Source organism: Pseudophryne corroboree, chromosome 7, assembly GCF_028390025.1.
Source record: "Pseudophryne corroboree isolate aPseCor3 chromosome 7, aPseCor3.hap2, whole genome shotgun sequence".
NCBI lineage: Eukaryota > Metazoa > Chordata > Amphibia > Anura > Myobatrachidae > Pseudophryne > Pseudophryne corroboree.
The window spans coordinates 55,047,521-55,065,583 of NC_086450.1; positions in this window are offsets into that span (position 1 = coordinate 55,047,521).

Sequence of the window (18,063 nt, forward strand, 5' to 3'; positions counted from 1 at the left end):
TTGTTCGGTGGGTTTTTTCCAATAGGATCAAAGGGTTGTCAGTCAGGCTGTAAGGGGTTGGTCTCAGGAGAGTATATAGGGCAAGGTCATGTGGCTCAGACTTCCTCTTGCCATTTCTCATTGTATGCCCTCCCGCCCACCCTGATTACATTTTGATGGTTTGTTTCTATTCAGTTGGCTATTGACAGCCAGATTGGTGGGAAGTCGCTACCAACCAGCGGTCAAACAGGCATAAGTGGTCATTGTGGGGCACCCTCTTTAGAAGGACGGCAGGTGTGTCCTTCTCTTGCGGTTGGACATTTAGACGTTCCCCTGCGGGAACCGAACGTTTGCCAGATAAAAGAGTGGTGAGGCCAGCACAATGCGGGTTATGCAGGTAGGAGGCGGGGTCTGGGTACTCCCCTCCTTGGTGTGATGGTTTTCATCTAGGTGACTGGAGCTGGTGTCTGGTAGCGACTTTCCTTTGCCATCCTCCAATCTAAATTTAATTTCACAATCTAAATTAATTACACTCAATTACAATTATAGTTTAAAGAGTTGGTCAGCGATCAATAAATATCGTCTGACCTTTAACTCCAGCTACCGTGTCCATGTCTTTATTTTGGTGTGGTGTAAAGTTATTTTAGTGATAAGCTAGCTTAAGAAAGGTTAAGGTAATCACAATAAAGTTATGGGCGCCTTATACAAACTCAGTATTAAAAAAATAAATAAATAAACAATCTGCCACAGACACCCGCCACAACTAATGATGCTGCACAGAAGAAAACCTTTTTAGAAGACAGATTGCTAAGCATATATTTGTGTTTATACATATGCAAGACAATTAAAAACATTTAAAACAACTCTAATTCCTACCAGGGGCTGTTGCTGCAGCAGTGCAAGCAAATGGCACATAGGGAATGACCTGCTCCTCCTTCCCTCCCTCCCATTATGACAGTTGGCGCCGGAGACGGCTACGAGCTCTTGGCGTGATGCTGTCAGATCCCCGGCACCCATACACAGAGAGAGAGAGGAAGCCGAGGGGCGGGGTGGAATATAAACAGGAAGGGGGTGGAGCTGAGTTAGCTGCCCCTCCTCACTTTCCTGATGGACAGCTTGCCTCTCAGCAATAGAGCACTCACTGCTAGGTCTGTGGTGGGGAGGAGCTGAGAAAGCGGCCCCTCCTCCCCATCGGAGGGGCACTGCAATTGTTCAGCAGCAGATTGAGGAACAAGAAGCATCAGGATGTCTGGAGGAGGAGGTGCTGGAGATAGGAGGAGATGGGAGAGCATTCCCTCCTCACAGCAGCAGCCAGTGACCTGTAAGTCTGTATGAGGGAGGGACGGCCTCTTCTCCCTCTCCAGCCAGGACCCCTCCTCCCTCTCTAGCCGGGCTGCCGCAGTGAGTCAGCCAGGCGCTGACTTTGTTGGGACTAGTGTCTACTGGCGGCGGACGGGCGCGTAGCTGGTGGCCGCGGCGGCATTATACAATGAGTCATTGTGATGTGACTCATTGTGATGTCGGTGGCTGTGGGCCCCTTCAGTGCGGTGGGGCCCCAGTCTGCACTGCCAGAAGTTCCGCCCCTGATGCATACAGCACACACACACACACACACGCACACACACACACACACACACACACACACACACACAGTATTACATGCATACACACACATACATAAACACACAGCATACATGCACACAGCATACATACACGCACAGTATATATGCAGAAAGTATATATGCACACACCCATTTACAGGAAGCAGAGCCCCCACCCCCGCGCATATACACATGCTTCTCAGAACTACCCCTCCTTCACCCCCCCTCCCCCCGACATACAGTTAGTGAGAATCGCACCAGAGTCACTGTGAGTGCCACTGCCTAACCTAACTCTGTCAAATCCCCATGTACTGCCTGAGAGGAGCTGCATGGTAGTGTCTGCTGCCGCTGCAGCTCCCACTGCAGGCAACCAGCAGCCAGCTACGCACTGTCACTCGGACAGTATGGAGGATGGAGCTGTGACAGCCTGCATAAGCTTATACAAAACAAAGTAAAAAAACGGTCTGCAACGCCTTTGGATCGGTGCCTAGGGGGGGCTTCTTGGTACTCTGACCCCCCCCCCCCCAATTCTGCAACAATACCTGAACCTATCTTGTAATAGAATTCCAGAGATATTTGTTACATGAATTAGCCCTCAATCTGGATATAATTTTATATGAGCCTTTATCATGAGGCCTTACTGTAGACAAATCACATGGCCGTATGTGGGCACTGCTACTAGGTAGTGCAGGACTGCTGATATCAGAGAAGCCGTGAAGGGTCTCAGCAGCTTTTCCATATATTTGCAAATTCATGTAACAAATATCTCTGAAATTCTATTACCAGATAGGTTCCGGTATTGTTGCGGGTATTAGTCAGTGTGCTAAGGGGGATACGGGGTGGGGGGAGGCGTGGAGTGGTAAGCACCCCCCTCTCCCTGACTACTGATATTTGTAAATTCCTATTGTTCAGCATTACTGTGACTCACAATTGTGCTGCCCATTTGCAAGGGTCTCTAACTAGGTACAGATTGAAGAGGGATGCCAATTAGCCAATGAGACTGTCAAAGTCATGCCGGTATCCTGGATGAGACAATCTGATTGTGACTACTGATTGGCTAGAAAAAATTTCAATCAAACCAATGCAATGGCCAGTTTGTCATAGGTTCTTAAATGTGCCAGTCAAAATAACATATGCCTATTGGCCAGTTCATTTTATGAATAGTGGCTCATCACACACCACTGTGAGTTCCTATGAGATCAAGGTACAGCAAAGCAAGTGTCTGTGACTCACTGGTGCTCCCGTTTGTGCATGGACTTAACCCCAATCTGCACAACAGTCTAAAGTAGCATTATCTCTCTGTCAGGTGCCTTACTATTGTTTCAGAGTACGCTCTTCTCCTATCTTCTGCACTGCTATTCACAGAACAGGTCACATCGGAGGAAGAGTTTTGAAAAGCAGATACTCACTGAAGCTGTCTTTCACTTGCCAGCTGGTGCACTAATTCGCTCACAGAATGTTCACTGCTTAGCACACACCCTGCAGCAGCAATTTCATAGTCAGCAAACTAGCATATCATCTCACCTGTTTACACTTTCTCCTGGGTAATGTAATTTATGCCAATGACATGTATGATCTGAGCACATGACTGAACTACTGTGAGGTTGGAGTGAAATTAATGTAACCTAGAGGGGTTTTCTATCTTTTTAAGATATTAACATATGGATATATTAAATTTCTAGCCAGCTAAGCTGGGTTCAAGTTCAGAACATGGGACTCCATGGGCTACTATTACTACTATCCATGCAGACATCTATTGGGAATAATAACCTCTGGCAAGTGACGTGAGCCATTACGCCTGAAGCGTAGCGAGCAAAGCGAGCCCATGAGGATATACATGTTAATGTTATGTGTATCAGTTTAGTAGAACCACTAAGCTGATACACAAACAGTTGAAGTTTTTCCATGTACTGTACAGTATCTTTTTTCATTGGGCTGATGTAATAGCCAGAAGAAATACTATTACTCAGAATGTCATTTTTAATTACACACAGATTTTTAATATAACTGTGGTGCCGACATTTTTTCAGTTGAGTGTTTTATCATCTTCAAAATAAATATATATATATATATATATACATATGGAAAAAGAAATTGGAGGTGTGAGCGCAAACCGGGTTTAAATGGAGAATGTCTGTGGAACTACACGTCCAGGTCCAGATTGTTAGATACAAATTGAAACAGGTAAAGTTTCCAAATAATCTGGCTGCACACTGCCGTTTAGATCAGCTGTCGTCCACCCCGTTCTCCCGTCTCCCAACGGGGAAAGATTTTGTCTAGAGAAGATAGAATAATGGAGGGCGCCAATAGTGCATTAAAAGATGACAATTTATTAATACTTGCAAGCCCTCTGATGAAGTCCTGGTGACGAAACCGGTAGGGGCGTGGCTTATGGATGAACAAGGCAACATGCAGTGGTGAATCCATCTTGTATCTTTGATTTTAAAATGAATGTATCAGCGGTGATTATACCGCCATCTTTGGTATGCTTACATTTTTAGACCTGTGTTATATGATGTGTTAATAAATTGTTATCTTTAAATGCACTTTTGGCGCCCCCCATTATTCTATCTTCTCTAGACAATATATATATATATATATATATACATATATATATATATATATATATATATATACACTGCTCAAAAAAATAAAGGGAACACTAAAATAACACATCCTAGATCTGAATGAATGAAATATTCTTATTAAATACTTTGTTCTTTACATAGTTGAATGTGCTGACAACAAAATCACACAAAAATTATCAATGGAAATCAAATTTATTAACCCAAGGAGGTCTGGATTTGGAGTCACACTCAAAATTAAAGTGGAAAAACACACTACAGGCTGATCCAACTTTGATGTAATGTCCTTAAAACAAGTCAAACTGAGGCTCAGTAGTGTGTGTGTGTGGCCTCCACGTGCCTGTATGACCTCCCTACAATGCCTGGGCATGCTCCTGATGAGGTGGCGGATGGTCTCCTGAGGGATCTCCTCCCAGACCTGGACTAAAGCATCCGCCAACTCCTGGACAGTCTGTGGTTATCACTGACCTGGTTTAGGAGTGTTGTGGACTCGGGGTTTCTTCCGATGACCGGGAATAGGAACCGCAACTGGGCCGCAGCAGAGATGGCCGAATGTAGGTTTTCCTCATGCAGGATTTGGATGACAGGCAGGAGGCACGTGTGGATGCGGAAAGTCTCCTGAAAGACAAGACTTGAAAAGGCGCTGATGAATTTTGTGAAGAATACCGTGAGCTCACCGAGAGCGATACTGAGGAGCTGGGAGGCACTGAGGTGCTCGGAGACACTGAGGTGCTTGAAGGCACTGAGGTGCGTGGAGACGCTGAGGTGCTTGGAGGCACTGAGGTGCGTGGAGACGCTGAGGTGCTTGGAGGTACTTAGGTGCGTGGAGATGCTGAGGTGCTTGGAGGCACTGAGGTGCGTGGAGACGCTGAAGTGCTTGGAGGCACTGAGGTGCGTGGAGACGCTGAGGTGCTTGGAGGCACTGAGGTGCGTGGAGATGCTGAGGTGCTTGGAGGCACAGAGGTGCGTGGAGACGCTGAGGTGCTTGGAGGCACAGAGGTGCATGGAGACGCTGAGGTGCTTGGAGGCACAGAGAGCCACAGCAATACAGGAGCACTGGAGATCACAACTTCTAAGTAGAAAAGATGATACTCAGGCGCCGGAGCTCAGCCCGGCGTCTGAATTTGAACTTCCCGCCAGTACCTGATTGGTGGGAAGTGTTGATGATGTCACCCGCACCTTCAGTGGACGCCGGGCGTACCCGCGACGTCCACACTCACGATCGCGGGACGTAGGGCCGGGAGCCGGAGACCGCCAGCGAGGACGGCCGCACCGAGACCCGTCGTGCCCGGAGGGGTAAGTACGGCGGCCGCGGCGGCGGCATGACAGTACCCCCTCCTCTAGGAGTGGCCCCTGAACACTTCCCTGGCTTCGTAGGGTGTCTAGAATGGAAAATCCGGATTAGTCGAGGAGCTGAGACCTCAGAAGCTTTTATCCAACTTCTCTCCTCAGGACCATAACCTTTCCACTCTACCAGATATTGCAAGTTCTTATGATGATAACGAGAGTCCAGAATAGTTTTGATCTCGAAGTCTGTACCGGTTTCAGTTTCTACTGAGGTGGGGCTAGAAGACTTTGAATGAAAACGATTAAGGACGAGAGGACGAAGAAGAGAAACATGGAAGGCATTTGGTATGCGTAGATGAGAAGGTAAACCCAACTTGCAGACCACAGGATTCAGAACTTGTAGCACAGGATAAGGACCAATGAACCTTGGAGCAAACTTCATAGTGGGTACCTTTAACCGGAGATTATGTGCGGATAGCCGTACCCTATCACCAACCTTGTATTGAGAAGCGGCTCGCCGTTTCTTGTCCGCAAAGTACTTGTATCGGACAGAAACCTTTTTAAGACTAGCATGAACCTTACTCCAAATTTTGTCTAAAGTGTGATAAAGTGGAAGTCACAGCTGGAACCTCTTCTGTCGGAAGGATTGGCAATTCCGGAACTCGTGGGTGGAATCCATAGTTGATGAAGAACGGAGATTCGCCAGTCGAAGAATGAAATGAATGGTTATGGACAAACTCCGCCCAAGGTAACAACTCCACCCAGTTGTCCTGTGAAGGGGAGAGATAAAAGGCGAAGGAAAGTCTCCAAATCTTGGTTGACTCATTCCGTTTGACCATTCATTTGGAATGAAGTGCGCCATCTTAGAAAAACGGTCGACAATCACCCAGACGGTATTGTAACCTTTGGAACAGGGCAACTCAGCAATGAAGTCCATGGAAATATGAGTCCAGGGTTTCAAAGGAATGGACAGAGGAAAAAGCAACCCGGCAGGAGGCAGACGAGGAGATTTATGCTGCGTATACTGTGGGCAAGAGTTAACGTAATCCTGTACATCCCTCCTCATGGTGTCCCATCAGCAAGATTTTTGCAGAAACTTGAACATCTTCTGGACACCAGGATGACTGGAGAACTTGGAGTTGTGAGCCCACTGCAGTATTTTCGGCCGGAATTTAGTTGGTACTGACATCCTTCCAGGGGGGAGGACTCGGAGTAGTGGAAGCAGCGGAAACAGAAATTGGATTCAGAATTAAACTCCGCTCAAAAGAATTCTCTTCATCTGTGGGAGTTTGTGAATGAGAAAGCGCATCCGCTTTAGTATTGAAAGTCCCGGCCCGGTACTTGATAACAAAAGAAAATCTAGTGAAGAAAAGCGCCCATCTAGCTTGACGAGGTTTCAAACACTGTGCGGTTTTGATGTACAACACATTTTTGTGATCGGTGTAGATAGTAATTACATGTTTGGCCCCTTCTAAAAGATACCTCCACTCCTCCAAAGTTCCTGATCACCAATAGAATAATTCCGTTCGGCCGGAGAGAATTTACGAGAGTGGAAGCCACACGGATGTAATTTCTTATCCGAGGAGTATTGGGAGAGAACGGCTCCGACTCCGACCGAGGACGCATCAACTTCCAGGAAAAAAGGTTCTTCGAAATTTGGTTGTTGGAGGACCGGGGCTGACATAAAAGCTGATTTTAAATAGGTGAAAGCTTCCATGGCCTCGGGAGATGACAAACCCGGTTTGGAGCCCTTTCTTGCAAGGCGGTAATGGGTGCGACTATTGTGGAGAAACCCCTAATGAATTTCCTGTAATAATTCGCAAAGTCCAGGAATCTTTGTATTGCTTTCAAAGAGAGGGGCTGAGTCCAGTCACGAATGGCGGAAAGTTTCTCCGGGTCCATGCGAAGCTCCTTCCCCGAGATGATATAACCGAGGAACGGAATTGCTGTTACTTCGAAGGTACATTTGGAGATCTTAGCATAGAGATGATTCTTTCATAAATGGTGGAGCACCTCTTTGACCTGTGTCCTGTGTTCAGTAAGATCTTTGGAAAAAATCAGTATGTCGTCTAAATATACCACAACACTTCGATATAACATGTCTCGAAAGATCTCGTTGACGAATCCTTGAAAGACGGCGGGGGCATTACTAAGGCCGAACGGCATCACCAGATATTCGTAATGCCCATCCCTCGTATTGAAGGCTGTCTCCCATTCATCACCTTCTCGGATGCGTATAAGATTATAGGCTCCCCTCAAATCGAGCTTGGAGAAAACGTGGGCGCCACGAACCCTATCAAATAACTCTGTAATTAGTGGCAAGGGGTATTTATTTTTGACAGTGATATCGTTTAGGCCGCGGTAATCAATACACGGTCTTAACCCCCCGTCCTTCTTCTTCACAAAAAAGAAACCTGCTCCAGCCGGGGAGGTAGAGGGGCGAATAAATCCCTTGAGAAGATTGGACTTAATATAGTCCGACATGGCTTGAGTCTCGGGAAGTGACAAAGGATATGTGCGGCCACGGGGCGGCATCTTCTCTGGGATTAGGTCAATGGGATAGTCCCAAGGCCTATGGGGTGGTAACTGGTCAGCCGCATGTTCCGAAAACACATCCTTGTACTCTTGATACGCCTCCGGAATAAGCTCTTCATCCGACTTAGCAGAGACACGGAGCGGACAGACAGGAGTGATACAGTTAGAGTGACAAAAAGAACTCCAAGACAGAATTTGTGAAGACTTCCAGTCGACGTGGGGATTATGGGTTTTGAGCCAAGGCAACCCGAGGACAAGGTCGTGAGGCTTCTCCGGAATCACTAGGAGTTCTAGATGTTCTTTATGTAGCGCTCTGACCTGCAGCCTAACGGGCTCTGTGCGATATGTAATGAGGCCATTGGATATTCTGGTTCCATTAATAGCAGTTAAAGAAATAGGCCATTTGATAGACCGCAACTTTAAATCCAGACCTTGGGCACAGGAGAAAGAAACGAAATTCCCAGCAGCCCCAGAGTCCAATAGGGCATTTAAAGATTTGGCAACTGACTTGGAGGTCAAAGACACGGAAAGTAAGCAATCCAAAGTTGGGGAAGATTTGGACGTGACTCCCAACTTGACTCCTCCGGAACAAGCTAGGCCTGCCCGTTTCCCGGACGGGATTTACAAAACTTGAGGAAATGATCTGCGGCTCCACAGTAAAGGCAAAGTTTACCCTCACGACGACGCTGTCGTTCCTCCGGAGACAGTCGGGACCGGTTCATTTGCATGGGTTCGTCCGAACTGGGCACAGCCGCCGCCCTAGGAGGAGGAAGCCAGAACCTGGAACGATCTGAACGACTACGTTCTCCTCCACGCTCCTGCATCCGAAGATCCACCTTGACGCAGAGGGAGATCAACTCTTCTAATGGATCCGGCAGATCCCTAGTGACCAACTCACCTTTCAGCCGGTCAGAGAGACCGTTCCAGAAGGCAGCCCTCAGGGCATCATTATTCCAGCGAAGTTCAGAGGCAATGGTCCGGAAATGAACCACGTACTGACCCACGGAGCGGGAGCCCTGACGGACACGTCAGAAGAAGCAGTGGTCATCCTGCCGGGCTCGTCGAAGATTCTTCGAAAGGACGTGATGAAGTTGGTGTAGTTGGAAACCACGGGATCAGATCGTTCCAATAACGGAGACACCCAATCCAACGCTGACCCTTCGAACAGGGAAATAATATACGCCACCTTAGACCGATCCGTAGGGAAATTATGCGAGAGAAGCTCGAAGTGCACCTCGCACTGGTTTAAAAAACCACAGCAATTCTTTGGATTCCCATTATAGCGGGAAGGAGTAGGAAGCTGAAGGCGTGACCTGGTACCGGCCGGAGATTGGACGTTACTGGAAACGGCAACTGGAGCAGTTACAGGAACTGAAACCGGAATTACGGAAGCTAAGGATGCTTGAATTTGATCCAATCGGCCGGACAATTCCTGGAGATATTGCATCACCTGGCCCTGTGTCGCTTCCTGAGTCTGAACTCGGGAAGCCAAACTTTGGATGGCGCTCGACTCTGTGTTCCGATCCCCCGGGTCCATGTGGCCTGAGTATACTATCACTGACCTGGTTTGGGAGTGTTGTGGACTCAGGGTTTCTTCCGATGACCGGGAAGAGGAACCGCAACTGGGCCGCAGCAGAGATGGCCGAATGTAGGTTTTCCTCATGCAGGATTTGGATGACAGGCAGGAGGCACGTGTGGATGCGGAAGGTCTCCTGAAAGACAAGACTTGAAAAGGCGCTGATGAATTTGGTGAAGAATACCGTGAGCTCACCGAGAGCGATACTGAGGAGCTGGAAGGCACTGAGGTGCTCAGAGACACTGAGGTGCTTGGAGGCACTGAGGTGCGTGGAGATGCTGAGGTGCTTGGAGCACGGAGGTGCGTGGAGACGTGAGGTGCTTGGAGGCACTGAGGTGCGTGGAGACGCTGAGGTGATTGGAGGCACTGAGGTGTGTGGAGACGCTGAGGTGCTTGGAGGCACTGAGGTGCGTGGAGACGCTGAGGTGCTTGGAGGCACTGAGGTGCGTGGAGATGCTGAGGTGCTTGGAGGCACAGAGGTGCGTGGAGACGCTGAGGTGCTTGGAGGCACAGAGGTGCGTGGAGACGCTGAGGTGCTTGGAGGCACTGAGGTGCGTGGAGACGCTGAGGTGCTTGGAGGCACGGAAAGCCACAGCAATACAGGAGCACTGGAGATCACAGCTTCTAAGTAGAAAAGATGATACTCAGGCGCCGGAGCTCAGCCCGGTGTCTGAATTTGAACTTCCCGCCAGTACCTGATTGGTGGGAAGTGTTGATGCCGTCACCCACACCTTCATTGGATGCCGGGCGTACCCGCGATGTCCACACTCACGATCATGGGACGGAGCGCCGGGAGCCGGAGACCGTCAGCGAGGACGGCAGCACGGAGACCCAGCGTGCCCGGAGGGGTAAGTACGGCGGCGGCATGACAGTGGTGCAACGTGGCATTGGTGGATGGAGCGAGACATGATGTCCCAGATGTGCTCAATTGGATTCAGGTCTGGGGAATGGGCGGGACAGTCCATAGCATCAATGCCTTCATCTTGCAGGAACTGCTGACACACTCCTGCCACATGAGGTCTAGCATTGTCTCGCATTAGGAGGAACCCAGGGCCAACCGCATCAGCATATGGTCTCACAAGGGGTCTGAGGATCTCATCTCGGTTCCTAATGGCAGTCAGGCTACCTCTGCCGAGCACATGGAGGGCTGTGCGGCCCCCCAAAGAAATGCCACCCCACACCATTACTGACCCACTGCCAAACCGGTCATGTTGGAGGATGTTGCAGGCAGCAGATCATTCTCCTTGGCGTCTCCAGACTCTGTCACGTCTGTCACATGTGCTCAGTCAGAACCTGCTTTCATCTGTTAATAGCATAGGGCACCAGTGGCGAATTTGCCAATCTTGGTGTGCTCTGTCAAATGCCAAACGCCCTGCACGGTGTTGGGCTGTAAGCACAACCCCCACCTGTGGACGTCGGGCCCTCATACTACCCTCATGGAGTCTGTTTCTGATCGTTTTAGTAGACACATGCACATTTGTGGCTTGCTGGAGGTCATTTTGCAGGGCTCTGGCAGTGCTCCTCTTGTTCCTCCTTGCACAAAGGCGGAGGTAGCGGTCCTGCTGCTGGGTTGTTGCCCTCCTACGGCCTCCTCCACGTCTACTGATGTACTGGCCTGTCTCCTGGTAGCGCCTCCATGCTCTGGACACTACGCTGACAGACACAGCAAACCTTCTTGCCACAGCTCGCATTGATGTGCCATCCTGGATGAGCTGCACTACCTGAGCCACTTGTGTGGGTTGTAGACTCCGTCTCATGCTACCACTAGAGTGAAAGCACCGCCAGCTTTCAAAAGTGACCAAAACATCAGCCAGAAAGCATAGGAGCTGAGAAGTGGTCTGTGGTCACCACCTGCAGAACAACTCCTTTATTGGGGGTGTCTTACTAATTGCCTATAATTTCCACCTGTTGTATATTCCATTTGCACAACAGCATGTTAAATTGATTGTCAATCAGTGTTGCTTCCTAAGTGGACAGTTTGATTTCACAGAAGTGTGATTGACTTGGAGTTGTTTAAATGCTCCCTTTATTTTTTTGAGCAGTGTATATATATATATATATATATATATTTTTTGTTTTAAACTTTATCACCTCTCTCCTATATTACACACTTATGGCGATATATTTACTAAAGTGTGGTATATAGACAGGGAGATGTTGCCCATAGTAACCAATCTGTCACAACTGAGGGCCTGAGCTGACGGGAGGCAGCCTCAGTTGTAGGGGCTGAGATGTACCGGAACCTGGGAGGTTGTATCAGACCCCTGGACATGTAAGTAACATGAATAATAACTGCCCGAAGGCATGACCACGACAACTTAGATAAAAGTCAATGATGTTTATTATGACAACTCCGCAACACAGCAGCAGTAAAAGAAAACATAAAAGTCAGCAAAGAATAAATACAGTTCCTGGGTACTACAGGGTGGGAGGAGCCACAGGGCACTGGTAGTGTGAGATAGTTCTAATAATCTTCTAGATGGAAAGTCCTTACCAGGCCCGACTGTAGCAATGGAGATAACCCAGGATTGTACCAGCTGGTGTTCCAGGAAAAGCTGGGCTGCTGTAGATAAAACGGCTGCTGTGGATACTGGCTGGAACCAGACTGTTGTTAGCACGGAGTGGATACTGGCTGGAACCAGTTAAATAATAAATGAACTTGGGAGCGATGAAATATGAGCTGAAATGTAGAGCTTGAGAGCGGAAAATAATAATACCGGTGGAGAGTGGTAAACTGTAGAAAGGACACCGGCCCTTTAAGAGAAGCTGTACTCTGCTGGAAGCTGGGCTGGAAGCAGGTAATGTTGTAGCTGGAAACAGATGAATCCAAAATGGATCGGAGAGTCAGGCTACACCGCAGGTGGAATGCTGGTGCGGGTCTCTATGGTGGAAGTCTTGAGACAGGAGCTGGAACCTGGAAGACAATCACAGGAGAGAGACAAACAGGAACTAGGTTTGACAACCAAAGCACTGACGCCTTCCTTGCTCAGGCACAGTGTATTTATACCTGCAGCAAGGAAGGGATTGGCTAGGCAATTATGCAGATTAACAATACTGACAACAGATTGGAGGAAATGATCAGCTGACAGAATCCAAGATGGCTGCGCCCATGCAGACACTTGGAGGGAAGTTTGGTTTGTAATCCATGTGGTAATGAAAACAGTAATGGCGGCGCCGGCCACTGGAGACAGGAGACGCCAGGCTGACAAGTGCACATCCAACCACGCGGACACAGCGGAGGCCGCGGCTGACGTAATTGCCACTCTGACACTCTGCATGCAGAAGCTCAGGGACGGCGGCGGAGGCCGCGGGAGACGCCATGCCAGATGTAATATGGCGTGACTGTGACAGCGTCTCAGGGAGACAGGAGAGGATGCAGGAATGTGAACATCAGGATAACAGATGGGATCCGGTCCTGGAGCGCTGAGCCAGCCTTAGGAGGCATCTGATGGGTAAGAAATGGCGTCCAGATACCCGGATCGTGACAGCACCCCCCCCTTTAGGAGTGGCCCCAGGACACTTCTTTGGCTTTTGAGGAAACTTGGAATGGAATCTCCGAACCAAGGCAGGAGCATGGACATCAGAAGCATTGGTCCATGAACGTTCCTCAGGACCATAACCCTTCCAGTCAATAAGATATTGTAGTTGACCGTAACGGTGACGTGAGTCCAGGATCTTGGCCACTTCATACTCAACGCCTCGTTGAGTTTGGACTTTCGGAGTTGGAGGAAGTGAGGAATGAAACCGATTCAAGATCAGTGGCTTCAACAGGGAAACATGGAATGTCCTGGGTATTTTTAAGAAGGGAGGCAACTGGAGTCTGTAAGCAACAGGATTGATGACTTGTTCAATCTTGAAAGGACCGATATAGCGAGGTGCAAACTTCATACTGGGAACTCTTAACCTCAAATTCTTCGTGGATAACCATACCCGATCACCCACCTTGAGAGCAGGAACTGCTCGACGCTTCTTATCCGCAAACTTCTTGTACCTGAATGATGCCTTGAGCAGAGCTGATCGTACGCTCTTCCAGATATTGGCAAACTGATGCAAGGTGATATCCACTGTGGGAACAGAAGTTGCTGGAAGCGGTTGGAACTCAGGGACTTTAGGGTGGAATCCAAAGTTGGTGAAGAATGGTGTTGAAGCAGATGAAGAATGATACTGGTTGTTATGACAGAACTCGGCCCAGGAAAGTAATTGAACCCAGTCATCTTGAGAGGAGGACACATAGATGCGGAGGGAGGCCTCCAAGTCCTGATTCACCCTCTCGGTTTGACCATTGGTCTGAGGATGGTAAGCCGTGGAAAACTTTAGCTTGACTTGGAGGACTTGACATAAACTTCGCCAGAATTTGGCTGTGAATTGAACTCCTCGATCTGAGATAATTTCTTCAGGAAGACCGTGGAGTCGGAAGATCTCTTGTATGAATACTTGAGCCAACTTGGAAGCTGACGGAAGACCGGTGAGAGGAATGAAGTGTGCCATCTTGGTGAACCGGTCAACTACCACCCAGATGGTATTGAACTTGTTGCACATGGGTAAATCTGTAATAAAATCCATCGACAAATGGGTCCAAGGTCGACGGGGAACAGATAGTGGAACCAGTTGCCCCGCAGGCGACTGGCAGGATACCTTATGTTGAGCACACTTTGGGCAAGATGCAATAAACTCCAAGACATCCTTTTTCAGAGTTGGCCACCAATAGGACCTAGAGATAAACTCCAGGGTTTTTTGGATACCTGTATGTCCGGCAAAACGGGAAGCATGGGCCCAATGCACGAGCTTCTTCCTTAGCATCGGTTTCACAAAACTTTTCCCTGATGGGGGCGTAGAGTCCATCCCTACCGTGGAGAATGCCAACGGATTTATAATAGGATGCTTGTCTGAAGACTCTGACTCATTTTCTTGCTCCCATGAGCGGGAAAGGGCATCGGCCTTGCGATTCTGAGAGCCCGGACAGAACTGGAGTTTAAAGTCGAACCTGGAAAAGAAAAGTGCCCATCTGGCCTGACGAGGGTTGAGACATTGTGCGCCTTTCAGATATAAAAGGTTCTTGTGGTCTGTAAGTATGGTGATTGAATGAGAAGCTCCCTCCAACAGATACCTCCACTCTTCTAGAGCGAGCTTGATGGCTAGAAACTCCTGGTCGCCAATGGCATAGTTGCGCTCAGCTGGGGAGAACTTCCGGGAGAAGAAACTGCAAGGGTGTAAATGGCCATCTTTAGCCCTCTGAGATAACACCGCTCCTACTCCAACGGAGGAGGCATCCACCTCTAAGATGAAAGGAGAGTCGATGTCAGGCTGTTTCAGAACAGGCGCAGAGATGAACCTTTGTTTTAAAAGATGAAATGCTTGCATGGCTTCTTCAGACCACTTGGACGGGTTAGCACCCTTCTTAGTGAAAGCAGTAATAGGCGCCACAATGGTGGAAAAGTCTTGTATAAACTTTCGGTAATAGTTGGCGAACCCCAAGAACCTCTGGACCCCTTTGAGGGTTAAGGGTACCGGCCAATTTTGGATTGCTTGTAGTTTCTCAGGATCCATCTCTAGTCCGGAACCGGACACAATGTACCCTAGAAACGGAATGGACTTGACTTCAAAGACGCATTTCTCTAATTTGCAATAGAGATGATTGACACGGAGACGGGACAGAACCTCTTTAACCCAAAAACGATGTTCCTCTAAATCGTTGGCAAAAATGAGGATATCGTCTAGATAGACCACGACATGACGGTATAGAATGTCTCTGAAGATCTCATTGACAAAATGCTGGAAGACAGCTGGAGCATTGCTCAATCCGAAGGGCATGACGAGGTACTCATAATGTCCGTCACGGGTGTTAAAGGCGGTCTTCCACTCGTCACCCTCACGGATCCGAATGAGATTGTATGCACCTCTCAAGTCCAGCTTTGTAAAGATGGTAGCTCCGCTAACTCTGTCAAAGAGCTCAGTAATCAGGGGTAAAGGATAACGGTTCTTGATGGTAATGTCGTTCAAACCTCTGTAGTTGATGCACGGCCGCAGACCACCATCTTTCTTCTTTACAAAAAAGAAGCCTGCGCCGGCTGGAGAAGAAGAAGGTCGAATGAACCCCTTTGCTAGGTTCTCTTTAATGTATTCTTCCATAGAATGCGTCTCAGGCAGAGACAACGGATAAGTTCAGCCTCGAGGTGAACCTTCCCTGGAACGAGATCAATCGGGCAGTCCCATTCTCTATGAGGAGGAAGGATATCAGCAGAAGCTTTACTGAACACATCCGTGAAATCTTGATATGGAGGAGGTGGAACATCAGACGACCTGGGGGAGGAAGAACAGACAGGCAATACTTTAAACAAACATGTCTCAGCACAGGAGGAACCCCATGCCAGGATTTGCGTAGTCGTCCAATCAATTGTAGGATTGTGAAGACGGAGCCATGGAAGGCCCAGGACCACAGGATGTGTGGCTCTTGGAATCACTAAAAAAGAAATAAGTTCGGAATGAAGAACTCCCACTCTCAGACGAACTGGTAGAGTCCTTAAAGAAATAACTGCATCAAAAATCTTGCTGCCATCCACGGCAGTTAAAGAAATGGACGAAGGAAGTCTCTCGGTGGGTAGGGACCACCGTTTAACATAGGCTTCAGAAATAAAGTTCCCAGCTGCTCCGGAATCAAGGAGGGCAACGACGTTCCGATAACGTTGAGTAACTTGAAGCGAAACTGGGAGATTACAATCTTGAGGAGATGGAGAGGAGATCATTACTCCTAGCCGGCCCTCTCCTTGGCGAGCTAGGATTTGGAGTTTCCCGGACGTTTGGGACAGGCATTAATGGTGTGAGACGGAGCTGCACAATAGAGACAGAGAGACTCGGAGAGACGTCTTCGGCGCTCAGCAGGAGTTAAACGGGAACGGCCAAGTTGCATGGGCTCATCTTTAGATGGTGACAGTTGACGAGGAGGAGGAGCAGAAGATTTTGGAGCAGATGATCTTCCACGCTCAGTTGCTCTCTCTCTGAAACGTAAATCAACTTTCGTGCAGAGTGAGATTAGCTCATCTAACTTAGAAGGTAAGTCTCTGGTAGCTAACTCATCTTTAATGCGCTCAGATAAGCCATGCCAGAATGCAGCATACAGGGCCTCGTCGTTCCATGCCAGTTCGGATGCCAGGATCTGGAACTGAATTAGATATTGTCCTACAGTACGTGATCCCTGGCGTAAACGGAGAATCTCAGATGAAGCTGAAGTTACCCGGCCTGGCTCGTCGAAGATACGCCTGAATGTTGACACGAAGGCAGTGTAGGAGGATAGCAGGGTATCGGACCTCTCCCATAACGGTGATGCCCAATCAAGGGCTGAGCCACTGAGAAGAGAAATAATGTAGGCAATTTTTGTACGGTCACTGGGAAAATTGCCAGGTTGTAGCTCAAACTGAATCTCACACTGGTTGAGAAATCCCCTGCAGAATCTTGGAGATCCGTCAAATATTGCTGGCGTTGGAAGATGAAGACGTGGAGCAGATATGGGTAAGGTGGGTGGGGTTATAGCTGGAGTCACTGTGGTTGACGCACCAGACGCGCCTGATCCACGGAGAGTTGTCTGAATCCCATCCAGCCGAGTAGAGAGATCCTGGAGACAGCGGATGATGTGGCCCTGTGCAGCCTCCTGATGTTCTAGTCGGGCTGCCAGTTCTTGCATCGGCCTGGCCGCTTGATCCTGGTCTCCGGCTGGATTCATTAGGTCAGTGCTTACTGTCACAACTGAGGGCCTGAGCTGACGGGAGGCAGCCTCAGTTGTAGGGGCTGAGATGTACCGGAACCTGGGAGGTTGTATCAGACCCCTGGACATGTAAGTAACATGAATAATAACTGCCCGAAGGCGTGACCACGACAACTTGGATAAAAGTCAATGATGTTTATTATGACAACTCCGCAACACAGCAGCAGTAAAAGAAAACATAAAAGTCAGCAAAGAATAAATACAGTTCCTGGGTACTACAGGGTGGCAGGAGCCACAGGGCACTGGTAGTGTGAGATAGTTCTAATAATCTTCTAGATGGAAAGTCCTTACCAGGCCCGACTGTAGCAATGGAGATAACCCAGGATTGTACCAGCTGGTGTTCCAGGAAAAGCTGGGCTGCTGTAGATAAAACGGCTGCTGTGGATACTGGCTGGAACCAGACTGTTGTTAGCACTGAGTGGATACTGGCTGGAACCAGTTAAATAATAAATGAACTTGGGAGCGATGAAATATGAGCTGAAATGTAGAGCTTGAGAGCGGAGAAATAATAATACCGGTGGAGAGTGGTAAACTGTAGAAAGGACACCGGCCCTTTAAGAGAAGCTGTACTCTGCTGGAAGCTGGGCTGGAAGCAGGTAATGTTGTAGCTGGAAACAGATGAATCCAAAATGGATCGGAGAGTCAGGCTACACCGCAGGTGGAATGCTGGTGCGGGTCTCTATGGTGGAAGTCTTGAGACAGGAGCAGGAACCTGGAAGACAATCACAGTAGAGAGACAAA